Source organism: Malus sylvestris, chromosome 11 (assembly GCF_916048215.2).
Source record: "Malus sylvestris chromosome 11, drMalSylv7.2, whole genome shotgun sequence".
Lineage (NCBI taxonomy): Eukaryota > Viridiplantae > Streptophyta > Magnoliopsida > Rosales > Rosaceae > Malus > Malus sylvestris.
This window is the reverse complement of record NC_062270.1, coordinates 1,620,385-1,635,929: the sequence shown is the minus strand read 5'-3', so window position 1 is coordinate 1,635,929 and position 15,545 is coordinate 1,620,385. Positions and strand designations below refer to the sequence as shown.

The window sequence follows — 15,545 nt, the reverse complement described above, 5'->3', positions numbered from 1 at the left end:
AAACTATCTTAACATGTTAAGCCTCTATGACATCTAGATGAATTTAAACAAGTAAGAACTCATTAAGCTCTATGGAAAGTGCTTGAAAATCACATAAACCGCAATTGCATGGCATATATGTGTTTATGGTATCAATTGCAAGAAGCTAAACCCAAGTTAAGTATGACATCTACTCTAATTTGCATCAAAACAACTTAACTAAAACTTAGATGGTGATCAAAACAACTCTAACTTGCATTAAAATTGAGAGACCATTTCTCCAGTTGGATTAAAGTTGAGGGATCATTGCTAGAATTTTTCTCATTTGGTTTACCATATTTGCCCCTAGATTCGGCCTCATGTGCATGGCACATGATTCATTTTGACAAGAGTTCTAACGGAATTGAAGAAAATGATCATATCAGCACGTTTTAAGGAGTTAAGGGATCAATGGTCATAGATTTTTAGTTCAGGGGCCGTTACTCCAATTGGATTAAAGTTGATGGACATTTGCTACAATTTCCTCAAATAAAAATCAAGCGCATTACGAATAGAAAAAGATATTCAATATGAAATAAAAACTTGATAAAACAATGCCACAAAGTAATTAAATATTCATGATCATACTACATCGAAGCCCTAGAAAAGATATAAAAAATCTAGCTTTCTTCCTCCTTGCCGCAACCTTCTCCAATACGAAAATTTTCATTTGGTTGAATCCCCTTATCACAAAGAATATCTCTTTTTATAACCCACGGCAATAAAAATAAATCCTACTAAATTCTAATGAAAAACCCACTGAAATTATAACTAATGGACTTTAAGTTTTTATTAAATAAAAATAAAATAAACGGAAATAATAAGAACAAATAATCATGTCTCTCCTTAAATCCATTGAATAGCATTTCCATGTATATTCAAAACCTTTGTAGTCTCATCTTCATATTGTAATACATATGTTTTGGCACAATTAATTAGCCTTGTGCGCAGCTGGAATTACTTTAGACATCCGAAATCACCATTTTCCACTTCTTTTTTCGCACGGATTTGGATCCCATCCGGATAAAATGGTGAGGATCACATTTCAATCATTCATCATATATCGTCTGATAAAAAATCATTTGAATTTTTTTATTTAAAATTAAACATCAATAGTACCTGAAGAAAAATAACCACACAATGTAAATGGTTAGAATTTGAGAATTCCTAGAATCTCCACAAAGAGAATCCAAAGAGGATCGTCATTCTTTTCGCACAACTCTGATATTGAAGTCTATATATTAAAACAATTAAATTTAGTATATTTACACAAATTCCTAAAAAGAAAATACGATAATAATATATGAAAATATATCCACGTCACTTTTCCGAAAGCACGCACCCAAAGTCAATGTAAACCTTGTAATACGTTGCCAACCCATGTTCTGCAGGTTTGTTTCTTTTCTATATAAGTGGAAAGCAAAGACTTCAAACTCAAACATCGCTCACAAGAATTCCAACCATCACCTAAATCTGTCGGGAGAAATCCCAGCATCAATATCAAGTCTCCATTTCTTGTCTTCATTTACGGTTGCTTACAACAACCTTCAAGGAATAATACCATCCGGCACTCAAATCGAAGGCTTGAATGCCACTGCATTCGAGGGGAACCAAGGACTTTGTGGTGCCCCACTTCCAAACAAATGCCAAAAGATGAATACAAGTAATGGACATGGATCCTCTCATGATCCAATTGTCCTAATTCTAGGGATCCATCAATCCGAGTTATTGAAATTTGATTCAACGGTTAAAGTTATTATAACTTTTAAAGTGGACTCATGTTTGTAGCCGTTTGATCAAATTTTAACGGCCTAGATTGATGGATCCCTAGTATTAGGACAATTGGATCCGGAGACAATTCATGTCCACAAGTAATGACACTAAAGATGTGCACACTAGTAATGAAAAAGGAGTTCGGTGGTTTCATTTTACTGTGATTTTTTGTTTTATTTTCGAATTTTGGGGAGTTTGTGGCTCTTTGGTGTTTGATCTTGGAGACATGCGTATTTCCTATTTCTGAGCAATGTTAAAGATAAGTTCCTAGCGATGGCAAATTAAGAAATACGATTAATGTTTGTTAATAGTTTTTTCTATAATAATTTGATGGCATAAAGCCCCACTTTCACAGCTAGAAATTACTATTTCCCCGATAAAAAGGAATTTTGTAAATAAACTTTAATCGTTGGAATTCATACATTCGGTTGCCAAAAACAGTAACGTTTTGGTTCTTTAGAGGCTTTTGCTTGACGAACAGTGTCACACTCTGATCCCGAGATACATCCGAAATCGACACGTGACGGTAGATTGTAGGGGGATGCCAGGAAATACAAATTGAAATACTGAACTGAAAATAACAATAATCACATCTTTTTAAAGAAAGTATAGGGGTAACCTAACACTCCAAGCTCCTTCAACTCTGTTTGCTACCCCGATGCTCCTCGTATCTACTAAAACCTGCACAATCGCCCCTACACCATGGGAATGGTGCACTGGGTAAACAACAACCCAGATAAGCCGCGAAGCTCATGTGAGTCACAATAATGCAGTGTATGTGATAATATTAAAAATCATGCATCGATCATGGTTTATATACATCAAATATAAAATCATATTTTATGTAATCATAATCAAGTCACTGAAAATCTCGAATGAATCACCCAGACATCCAACGGCTCGTCTGAAACAAGTCACAAAAGCTCACAACCATAAACTCATACAACACAATGAAAAGTAGGGCTAGAGCGACACAGTTCAGCCAAAGCCTACATCTCTGAAGCTATCTCAATCCAAACTCAATCTGAAGAATCAACAAAGCAATTAATCGGGTTTCGGACCTCTCAATGGAACCATAATACCAAACGAGATTCCGGACCACTCAAAGGAATCTAACCAAGATACAATTCCGGACCACTCAACGGAATCGCGGAGTAGAAGGGATTCTGGACCTCTCAACGGAATCTGAGTCGATACGATTCCAGACTTCTCAACGGAATTGTGGAGTACAATGGATGTCGGACCACTCAACGAAATCCAAGCTGGATACGATTCCGGAGCACTCAATGGAATCGCGGAGCACGAGGGATTCCAGACCACTCAACAGAATCTAGACGGAGCCGAGAACATGACCACTCAACGAAACCCCAGCGAAAACCCAATTCTGGATCCCTCAACGGAACTGAGCGGAAGTTCAAGAATATAACAATGGCTCAAGGAAAAAATACATGAACCAAGTACTCAATTTACAAGGGCTTAACGAAATGAAACAAAGCACAAGTATTAAATGTACAACGGCTCAACAAAACGAGAAATGAAATAATGAAACGAGGGGTGAAACATGTTTCGAAGCAACAAACCCCATGACAATGGGTTCATGGTCCACTACCAGCCCTCACATTTCATCACATCAGGCCAAACATACAAATCAAACCATATTTCCAATATGCACGTCAAATCACATTTCATAAAACTACATCGATGCCTAAATATTAAAAAAAAAACAATTTTATAAAAAACATAATTATAAAACCAACTCATATCCACACAGGATAAAAGTTATGAAAATAGGGTAATCACCAATATCACATATATTAAAGTCACTCACTTGGAGTTCGCACTACGACTCCCTAGCACGAATATCGAGGCGTCACGAACGATCGTTAACTAGAACAAATATCAAATCACATCTCAAAAAATTTTAAGTGATAAACCACGTAACTTACATAAAACACATCCCCAAGGATGTTCCAGAATGATTTGGGATCAGTTGACCAAAAGTCAACTGTCGGTCAAATGTCAACCATCGGGTCCACAACCCTAGCAATTCAATCTGAAAGATCCGTCTATCGAATTTCGGATCCGCAACCTCCTAAGTTCCACATTATGCTAATAGAACAACATACTAAAATCTCACCACGATCCGACGCTCGAATCTCCACCAATCGTAAATTCAAGTAGCGGTCAACGTTTGATTTAACAAACTTAAAAATCTAATTCGAGAAGATCCGTACATCGGATTCCCGATCCGTAAGTTCATATTGTCCTTAAATATTACGTACTATTATGTATTAAAGTTTAATGACGATCTAACGATTAGATCATCGATTGCCATAATGTTCAAATGGCGGACCTTAACGAAAATATTCACAAGCAATGAAATTTTGTCAATCAGATGTCAAATATGGAATCGGGGCATTAAATTTAGCTTAGGGTGGTCAGGGGATGTCTCGGCCCAAGCACTGCGTGGACGAACACCTCGACTCGCCAGAAAATTCAACTACTCTAAAAATTACCAAATTTCATAGAAATGAAGATCTCAATGAGTAGAGCAAGTTTTATACCTGTGACCAAGTCCAATTTGGCCGGGAAAAGCTCCAATTTCACTCAAACCCGCCGGAAACCCTAGAATGGGTGAGCTTCGATTCTCCTTCCTCGGTGCTCTGACGCCCCTACAACTTTTTGGGTCTTTTTCCTGAGTCCAAGGGGAATTGATTAAAGGTGGTGGTGGGTGGTGCAACTCGTCGGAACGGCGGAATCGCCGTTAAACTCCACCAGTCACCCGCACGATTTTACACTATTTTGGACTTAAAAATCCTCAAATTTGGGTGAATAAGGTAGATGGGAAGTTGTGGAAGAGGTTGCAGGTGGTGGATGGGTGAAAATCGCCTAAAAAATGGTTGAGAACCGCCGGAAAACACCCCAGGTTGAAACCAGGTTGCTACGCGGGGATGGGTAGACGGGAAGGGTCTTTCTCTCTCCCCTCTCCTGATTGGTTCTCCATCCTTTAATTTGATTGGTCACTTGTCCTTGTAGCTGATTGGTCCCCATATTTTTGCTTAAATCTGATTGGGCTTCTTTCCCGTGGGAGTTTAATTAATTAAAAAAGAACACGAATTCGAACGCCCATAACTTTTCCGTTATAATCCAGATTCGCTAACGGCTTTCGTCTATGCGCTCGTGGTTTTGAGATCTATTCGAAAACATTAATTGTGACTTCGAAAGGCCAACGAATTTTCAAGGTTAATTATGAAAATTCAAACCCAATAACTATTCGATTTAATTCTTAAAATTAACGGATCTTAAATGAACTAATAAAAATAACGTAAACGTGAAATATGAATACGTAATTAATAGTGAAATTTTGGGGACAGGATTTCACAAATAGCGTTCAACGGGCAAAGTTCCATCCATCGGGTAAAGTTTTTGCACCAAGGAAAAAACTTGGCGCGTAAATATAGCAACCATTGTGTGACGAATAATACAAGTTTCGTTGAATTGTTCGTCATGCAAAGGTACGTATATTTTATAATTTAGGGTTTACGGTTCGTCGGGCAAAGGTCAACATCATTTCCTTGACAAAATTATTTCATCATGTAAATAAAATTTGCTCAAAGACTTGTACTATTCATCGGTAAACTCTGCAGGGACGATGTTTGTGCGACGAGCATTGCCCGATAAAATTGTGCGTAATATAATTTCATCTTTCTGATGCTTCTTTGTTCGTAGCTTTATTTCTAGGAAATTTGACAGAAATGATGAAAATACAAAATCTCAATTTTCAGAATTATGACTTTTCAAAAAAATTTCAATATATCGTAAATATTTGATCCATAATGTTGTCATATCTGATTGATATATGTCGTCGTTATTTGATTTTGATTATTTCAGCAATTAGAATTTGTAAAATCCTCTTTCAGTCGTCAATCTCAATTTCCTAGTTGGTTAGGACCCTTCTTGACCGAATTTCAGGAGGATTTTCCAAGGGAACTTTGCAGGCTGCCAATGTTGGTATCTGAAATCACTTTGTCACGCCCCGATCCTGACATATGTCCAGGATCAACATGTGACATCACCAAATACTCGTATCTCTAACATACCCTGCCTCCGGGATATGAACAAGCCTAATTTAATACTCGAATTGCGTTGTAATTTTTGTATACTTTATGGCTGAATCTAACCTCGTTAGACTGCCTACGTACCCTCAATAGGAATCAAGCCATTCGTAATTCACCATTTTCACTACACTCGAATATTCCTCACATAAACCGCCATGTCTCAACGTAATACACAATTTAGCACGAGCAGCATCTCAAAGAGCAATCGACGAAGCGCAATAATAATCCATAGCCATAATGGTCAACGGTATATCATAATCATAACAATTACATCCAACATCATCCAATAATCATACCAAATAATAACACGAACAACACTGAAATGCAGGGCTAGAGCAACACAGTTCGGCCGAAGCCTACATCTCTAAAAAAATGGATTTCAGACCACCCAACGGAACCAAGACACCAAAAGGGATTCCAGACCATCACTCAATGGAATCCAAACCAGGATACGATTCTGGACCATCACTCAACGGAATCACGGAGTAAAAGGGATTCCGAACCATCGCTCAACGGAACCAAGACACCAAAGGGGATTCCGGACCATCACTCAACGGAATTCAAGCGGATACGATTCCGGACCATCACTCAACGAAATCGCAAAGTACAATGTATAACACCAATCAATGAAACATGACATGGATCAAGTTAGGTTACTCAAGTTACAAAGACTCAACGAAACAAGAAATGAAATAATGACACGAGGGGTGAAACATGTTTCGAAGAAACAAACCCCATGACAATGGGTTAACGGTCCACTACTAGCCCTCACATTTCATCACATCAATCCAATCAGACAATACAAATCATATTTCCGATGCACAAGTCCAATCATACTTAATAAAAATAGATCAATGGCCAGAAATAAAAATAACACTTTAATAGAATTCACATTTAATAATAAACATAGATCTATGGCATATATATATATATATATATATATATATATATATATATATATATATATATATAATATTCACATTTCAATAGAAATTTCATTTATAACCCAAATCACATTCACATATGATATTAATATAAGAAATCAAGGCAATAACTATACCAAAGTGGTCCCACTAGACTTCACTTAATATTCTGTGGTACTATATTTAGTATTTAGAACGTTTCAAGACATGTTGACCAAAAGTCAACTCTCGATCTACGGTAGGGTCTACAACCTTACGTAATTCGATCTGGAAGATCCGTTCATTGGATTTCTGATCCATAACTTCCCAGAGTCTACATTATGCTCATAGAACCACCTATTAAATTCTCATCGCGATCCAACGGTCGGATCTCTGCCAATGGCTAGATTAGGTGATGGTTAACAATTAATTTTACTAACTTAGAAATCAAATTCAGGAAGATCCATAAGTTGAATTCCTGATCCATTAGTTCCAACTATCCTCTAATATTACATTCTATAACGCATTAAAGTTTGGTGACGATCCAACAGTCGAATCGTCGATTCAAATTTTGATCAAGTGATGTATCATAATGAAACTAAGTTCAAACAATCAAACCACTTCATACGGATATCAATTATGAATTCAGGGCATCTAATTGGACTTAGAAAGACATCATCGGTCCACCGCCGCAAGCGTCGCCGCACACGGCAGCCTACAGCCACAACTCACCGGAAAATTCAACTATTTTTAAAAATTACCAAATTTTACATAAATGTAGATCTCAATGAGCAGAGCAAACTTCATACCTATGGCCAAGTCCAATTTGGCTAGGAAAAGCCCAAATTTAGCTCGAACCCGCTAGAACCCTAAGGTGAGTGTTATTCAATTCTCCTTCCTCGGTGTTCCAACGCCCCTACCACTGGTTGGGTCTTGTTTTTGGGTCCAAGGGGAGTTGATTGAGGTTGGTGATGGGTGGTGAAACTCGCTGGAACGATCGAATCGCTGTCGAACAACTCCGGGTTCCTCGCACTGTTCTTCACGATTTTTTACCTAAAAACCCACAATCTTGGGTGAAAATGGTAGAAGGGATGTTGTAGAAGAAGTTGCAGGTGTTGTATGGTGGTGGTTCAACGGAAAAAAATGGTGAAAATCGCCGAAATTTGCTCAGGTGGGTGCGCGGGTGTACGGACATGAGGGGAGGTCTATTTCTTCCTTTTTTTTTTCTTTTTTTTTTTCTTTCTTTTCCTCCTCTTCCTCATTGGTTGCTTCCCCCTCCCTTTTTTTTTTTTTCCAATTCTAATGGTCCACTTAACCCCATATCGATCTGGCCTCTTACCCACAAAGTGGGAGATAATTAATTCCTAAAATCTATAGTATCACAACTTCAAACGTCCGTAACTATACAGTTATTATCCGGACTCGCAAATGGCTTTCGCCTATGCGTTCATGGGATCGAGCTCTATTCAGAAATATAAATTGTGATCTCGAAAGATCTACGGATTTTAAATAATTAATTTCCAAACTTCAAACTTCGTAACTGGTTTAATTAAAGTCTAAATTAAAATGAATTAATATAAATTTCCGAAAATAACATAAAATTTCAATAATAACAATGCGTAGATTATAACAGTGAAATCCGAGAACGAGATTTCACACACTTAAGCTCAACAGACCACATGTCTTGAAGTCCCCATGATCATCGTTGTTAGTACAAATTCTTTACATCAAACTATATTGCGAAGAACTTGCCGAAGCGCTATTCTTTCAGAACCATAGATTTACCGGCAAAAAATATATTGAGATTGGCCCATTGCAGCTTCTCCACGCGTTGGATTAATTTAAGGAATACTTTGGATGCGGTCCTTAGTCCTTAACATTCTTTAACTAAAACCTTAATGATATTCAAAGTTTGATCAAAGTCCCTTGACTTTGTACACCTCATTAAATTACTATTAATATTTATATTTTTATAGTTTTGACATTAATTGTTTGATATTTTATGAGATTTATAATCCTATAAATTTAAAATCCCTCATTGTAATACTATTAGAAACGGTTACAATAAAAAAATTCAAACATTTTGATTGAATAAATGGATAAAAACTATGTAACAATAAGAAATAATAAATGTCAAAAGAATGTATCCGTAGTGTTAAAAAAATTGGTACATTTCACATATAGCAAAGTGATACATTAATAAAGAAGAATGGGTACATTTTAAATAAATTAGGGTACAAATAAAAAATTAAAAAATTATGAGTACAAATGAAATTTAAAAAAATATATGCTCAAAAAGAAATTAATACATGGGTACAAATTAAAACTAAAAAGAAAATACTACAAATTTAAAAAAAGGTTGCAAATTAAAAGTGGGTACAAACTAAAAATATAAATATGATACAAAGTTTAGCCATAAAACATAAATATACCATATGTAATTTCTCTACCATTGATTAATGGGAAAACTTGATATAAGTTCAATTTTTTTAGCCAATAGTAGGAATAGTCCAATTTATTAAAATAAGTCCAATTCTGTCAATTTAATTATTTAATTATCAATAATTATCTATTCGATGACAAGATTTATTATAAAAATCAAATTTCTTCCTAATTATCTCTTTGATTATTTCTTTTTATTTTTATTTTTTGTTATTTCTTGTTCTTCCTCCTGCTTTAAACCCCATTTATAGATTTTATTTTTAATTTTTATAATCAACATATATCACTGGTTAATTATTTTTATGTATCTATATCACAGATTCTTTTTTATAATCAACGTGTCACAAATTAATGTGTCTTGCTTGTAGGTATATTATGTATTTTCCTACCTTTTAGTTAGGTTTAATATCTCGCTTACATGTATAATATATATTCATATATTTGTTACTTGAGTTAAGGTAGAATGTTTTGTAGATAATTTATGTTAGTATATTAGTTTTTGTTGTTGTAAGATATTAATTAGATTTTTTGGAGTTGAAAAATGCATAATATTAGAAGATTTGAATTGATTTTTAATATTTAAAAAAATATAAAATGAGTATAAAAGAAATAAAAACATGTAAATAGATAACTGGACTCGCTCATAAAAATCATCTATGTTTTTGGACCTAGATCTAAAAGCCCCAATAATTAATTATACAATGTCATATGGTAAACACATGGGCACAAATACAAATAAAACTTTAGAAAATATGGGCACAAAAAGAAATTAATATATGAGTACAAATTAAGAATGAAAAGAAAATTGGTACAAATTAAAAAAGGTTTGCAAATTAAAAATGGTTACAAACTAAAAATATATATATATGATAAAAAAAAATTAGCTATAAAAATAAATATATTAATTGTAACAGTTTTAACACTAAAGGAATATATTTAGAAATAAAAAAAAAATTATTATTGAAATAATTAATAATGTTATTAATATTCAAGGACCTTGATAAAAAATTGAAAAAAAATAAAGTTTTAATCAATGGAGTAGTAAAATGAGGGATGAAAATCTAATTTATCCTTAATTTAATATCTGGCCTCAAAACTTGGAGACAGTATTGGACCTCTCCATAAATCATCTGTCCGGAGAAACCCCAGCGTCATTGGCGGTTCTTAATATCTTGTCAATTTTAATGTATCATACAGTACTTTGCGGTTCAATTCGTCCGCCTTCGAGGTGAATTTGAAACTTTGCGGTGCACAGGTGATGGCATTGGTGCAGATTTAAGAACAGCCAAGATTTGGACAATGGGAATCCAATTCCATGGTTTCATTTCTCTTTCGCATCTGGGTTCACCACAGGATTTTTCGGAGCTTATGGCTTTTTCATGTTTAAGATCCGCAGATTTACGCAGTTCCAATTCCTAGACAATGTACAAAATCTCTACTTCAGTACTTCTTTAGGGCGAAGAAACTGAACATCCTGTGGTATAGCTCCTTCCTATCCATGGGAGATTTTTCAGAGTTTTTGTATCTTTTCCAATAATCGTATTGTGATTTATTAACGTGACATGCGATTTATTAACGTGACATGCATTGGAGAAAGTTGAGGTTCTATCATAAATTGGCATTATTGGTAATAATTTAATTACTTATAAGTACATGCAAAGTCCTTTTTTTCCCCCGATGTGGGATTCATACTCTCAGCCTCTTCCACATGTGGTGAATTATCAAGTCTAAACACGTGAATAACACAAATCAGGTAACACAGAGTACATGCGGCTGTTGGGTTTCACACGAGAGACAACTTGTCTGAATGCTATGAAAAAAGTTGAGGTTTCACTATATAACCAACTGGTAATATAATGAGCAGTCTAATTACTGATAAACACATACAAGATCTCTTCTTTTCTCGATGTGGGATTCATACTCTCAACATGCATTCCAAAAGTGTAGAAGACTTCGATCAAGATTCAAGACTTTAATAAACCTTTGAATTCAACCTCGATCAAGATTCTAAGACTTTAATAAACCTTTGAATTCTATCTGCAGTGAGAAAATATCAACATAGAAAAGAATCAATATGTGTGACTCTACAGTCCTGAAGATAATGCCTCAATATTCTTGCTGGGAAACTTTCTTCTAGATAATTATTGTGGCTTGGCTTTTAAAGTCAAGAAAAAGACTTACATATAATTGTGAAACAAATCAACATGGTAGGCCATCTAAGTACTAGTACTACTGCATTTAACAGTAATTGCTTTTTGTTTAGGTAAATAAATTCATTGAAAAATCAAAAGTGCACAATTACGAATGCTGAATGAAATAGTTGTTGATATGATTTTACAACTAATTCTAATCTGAATCGACTAATCCAGTTGAAATGGTTGCTGTCATCTGATAGTTAAATTTTCTAGGTTCTCTTCTTAATTTGGAAAACTTTTTTCTTACTTGTTTGATAATTATTTCAATTTTCAAAAAAGTTAAATAAAAAAAGCAAGTTAAAAAAAAGGTCAAGTTTTGAAGGAAATTGACAATCGCACACAAATTTAGCTATGAGTGGTGATATTCCCACCCCGGTGTCTTATTTCCCCACCCACCATTTAATGAAAATGTTAATAACATATTTATCCTTTTAAAAGAAGACTCTTAAACCCCTATTTAATTCAGTACTAAAATAATAAATAAATAATGATGGGTGGGGTGTGATATCTTTGGTGGAAAGAGATTGGGAAAGATTTGGGTTAGAATCGATGGAAAGGTTGGAGGAAGGAATGGGCGTGTGCTAGATGAAGGCGAGAAACATCAATGGAGAAAAAAGAGAATTGGGTGTGAGATGTGCGGTTATGACAAAAAAAAGGAGGAAGAAGATTGGTTTGGGGATCCGGGGTCTCTGCAGGGCGACGTTAGGTGTGAAGGAGATGATGAATGTCTAAGTCTTAGGTCTTGCATTTTCTTTCATTTTTTATATTTTTATTTATTTATTTTTAATATTATTTAAAGATATATCATAGTTATTTAAAAAATATATATTATGGTTATTTTGGGAATAATGGTGGGTGGGGAAATAACATTTTACTTTTTTAATTTTCTATGGTGGGTGGGATTATCATGTGGGTGGGAAAATAGGACACTGGGGTGGATCTAGTAGTACTCTTTAGCTATTTACATACTCCTGTTTAATTATAGTCGTGGATTCTCTTTGGTTTATTCAATCTAATAACTAGAAATAGTCACTTAGTAATACAGTCTAGTGGTAGCAATATTGTGATTCAAATTAGTCTTTGGCAAGAATCGAACCTAAAACGTCTTACTTACAAGTGAAAAGAAATACCACTAAACCGTAGTACTAAGTGACAATTCACCTCCCATTTTGAAAACTCAAAAAAATTAGCTGTCAATTTTCATTTTTTGAAAACTAATAAAAACAGTTACCAAATATATATTAAGTTTCATTTTTTAATAAAAATAAAAACTGAAAATGAAAATGAAATTATTATCAAGTGGCTCCTATTTACGTTACGCACGAATTTCCTCAACTTGATTGCATCTAAAAACCTGTCTAGTGATTACAAGTATTGTGGGATTCATTGTCAAAGTATGTAAAACCTTCTTTTTTACCAAAAAAAAAAGGTATGTAAACCTTCTAATGTGAACTATTTTCACTCACTACTATTGATTTTTCAGTCTATATATTGTGTACATGAAAGCAAAGACTTCAAATTTCAAATAGGGAAGTGTTATTGGCACTCCAAAAATCTCATTCTACACTCCTCATAAGTGTATTTTTCTTTCCTAATATAGAAAATTTGGAGTGTAAAATGAGATTTTTGGAGTGCTAATAACAATTCCCTTTCAAATATTGTGGACAAATATCTAAAACCACCTACCTTTTAAAACCTACTATTTGAGTGAAAACTACAGTGATACGAAGGGAAGTGTGAATTAATATGAATTAAAAAACAGGTCTCACTATCTCTTAGTGCAAGATTTGAAAACCCTAGTTGAAGCATGTCTCGTTGGTGTGGCTTTTATGCTACGTATTATTCAATAGTATGAGAGTTTTAATTGTTATATTTGATTTTTGCAACTATTTACATTTTTATTTTCAACCTCAACCAACCATGTCTCATATCAAAAACCTAGAAAACCTCGGTTCATTAGTAGTGGCTCACTAGATTGTCTCTTCCTTAATTGGGACAATAAAATTGTTAAAACGCTAAAGTTTCAAGTTAACCCAACTATATATTGGTTTGCACTTGTAGTCAATGTCAAGTTTGATTAGTAGTGAGCTGATAAACCGTCTCTAAAACCTCAGTTGAAGCATGTCCCACATCAAAAATTAAAAACATCGGTTGGGGCACTAGATTGTCTTTACCCGAATTGGAACAATGAACTTACAACGTTGAAGTTGTGGGTTGGCACAACTATTGGTTTGTACATGCGATCAGTATTTTGTTTGATTAGTAGTAAGCTGATGAACCGTCTCTCAGAACTTTGATAACTTTGATGCCCTGTCTCTAAAGTCATCAAAGTCGGAAAGGAATAATCAAAAACCTTTTATGGACCCTCTTTTGCAACTGATGCTTTGAAGTCTATCTACATTTTCTCCACTTATTTCTCTTCTACATATGTAATGGATCCTAGCGTCGACAACTTCTTTGGCATCATTCCCGACCATATTCCAGCCTCACCAACTTGGAGAGACGATTCAGACCTCTCAGGAAATCATCTATCCGACAGAATCCTAGCGTCACTATCGGAGTCTTCGTCCAAGGCCTCAATGCACTGCCGTTGAGGGCAACCCGAGACTTCGCCTCAATGCACTGCTGTTGAGGGCAACACGATACTTCGCGGGTCCCGCTTTCGAATTAGTGCAAGTAATAATACAACTAAGTACATGGAAGATGTATGCGAAAATTGTAAGTATTGAAACTGAATCTCACATTAAGTTAGGTTACTCCTCATATTGTCAATTAGTTGTATGATTCAACCTCAATTTTTTTCAATAAATTTACTAGTCTTTGCACCTAGAAGTCTCCGTAATTTATAGTTATTTCACATCACAAAATGACCATTTCACTAGCAAAACAGGAAAAAATAAAAACCCGAAGACTTTTGAGGGGCATTTTCTTCCGCACACTGCCCGTGAACAGTGCACCCGAGTTTGGGTTTTAGTATAGGTATAATATATCGAAAAAGTTGATTATACCATAAAATCAATTAGTAATATGAGAAGTAGCTCAATAACTTATAAGCACATACAAAGTCTATTCTCCCATTAATTTCGCATTCCCATGTTCAATTGGGGGCCCTATGCAATGGCTCCTATTTCACCCCTCATAGCCGGGAACGCAAACTAATCTAAATTGCAAGGAGAGAGATTTGAACTTTGTGCATGAAAGGGAACACATCCAGTCTATAGAACTACGCCCACGTCCGTCGAGATTCAACAATAAAGTCACTGGAAATTGATGTTTCCTGTCGTTTTTAATCAATTGCCTTCATTTACATCTAAACAACTGTGATATGTACAGTAGTTCTAATGAGATTCCTACCAACCCCTGATGGAGGGTTCAAAATTTCTACTCCAGTCTTGTCCTGACTCTGGACAACTTCTCATTATTCAAAGTCTATATAATTTAAAAGCAAAGACTTCAAATATGCTGACAATAGTTGAAACCTTCACCTTCCTCCTCCTCCTCCTTATGTGCATATATACGACCTAAACGCGTGAGCAATATAATCCGGAATATAAATAGCCAATAAAAACCATGCCGGTACCTAGACATATAATGCCTTACGGAGTCCTCTTCAAGTTTTTTGTGATTACAACCCTCATTTCTACAAACCATGCATGCAACAAAGCAGATCGAGAATCTCTTTCATCATCTTTCGATGCCCCTTCTTTAAATTGGTCTTCTAGTAGTGATTGTTGTCACTGGGAAGGCATCACTTGTGATGACGATGGTAGGGTAACACATTTGTTGTTGCCCTCCAAACGGCTCCATGGAGGGGTTTCTCGCTCTCTTGGAAACCTCACGCATCTTTTGCACCTCAATCTCTCCCACAATTTGCTTTCAGGCTTTCTTGAAGCCGGAATGTTCTTGTCCTTGAGTTACCTTGAGATCCTTGATTTGAGCTATAACCTTTTCTTCGGAGAAGTACCATTATCTTTATCATCAAGTTACATCCGAACGGTTGATTTTTCTAGCAACCAATTCAACGGAACAATTCCATCTTCATTCCTCCAGCATGCCTGGAATTTGAGCAGTTTGAATGTCAGCAATAATCATTTTAC

At 35.2% G+C, this 15,545-nt stretch overlaps 1 protein-coding gene across 2 annotated transcripts in view; it reads left to right on the top strand.

Moving 5' to 3' along the window:
- LOC126590622 (receptor-like protein 3) overlaps positions 1-15,545 on the top strand; it is a 51,499-nt gene that overhangs the window by 34,331 nt on the left and 1,623 nt on the right. The window lies entirely within an intron of this gene.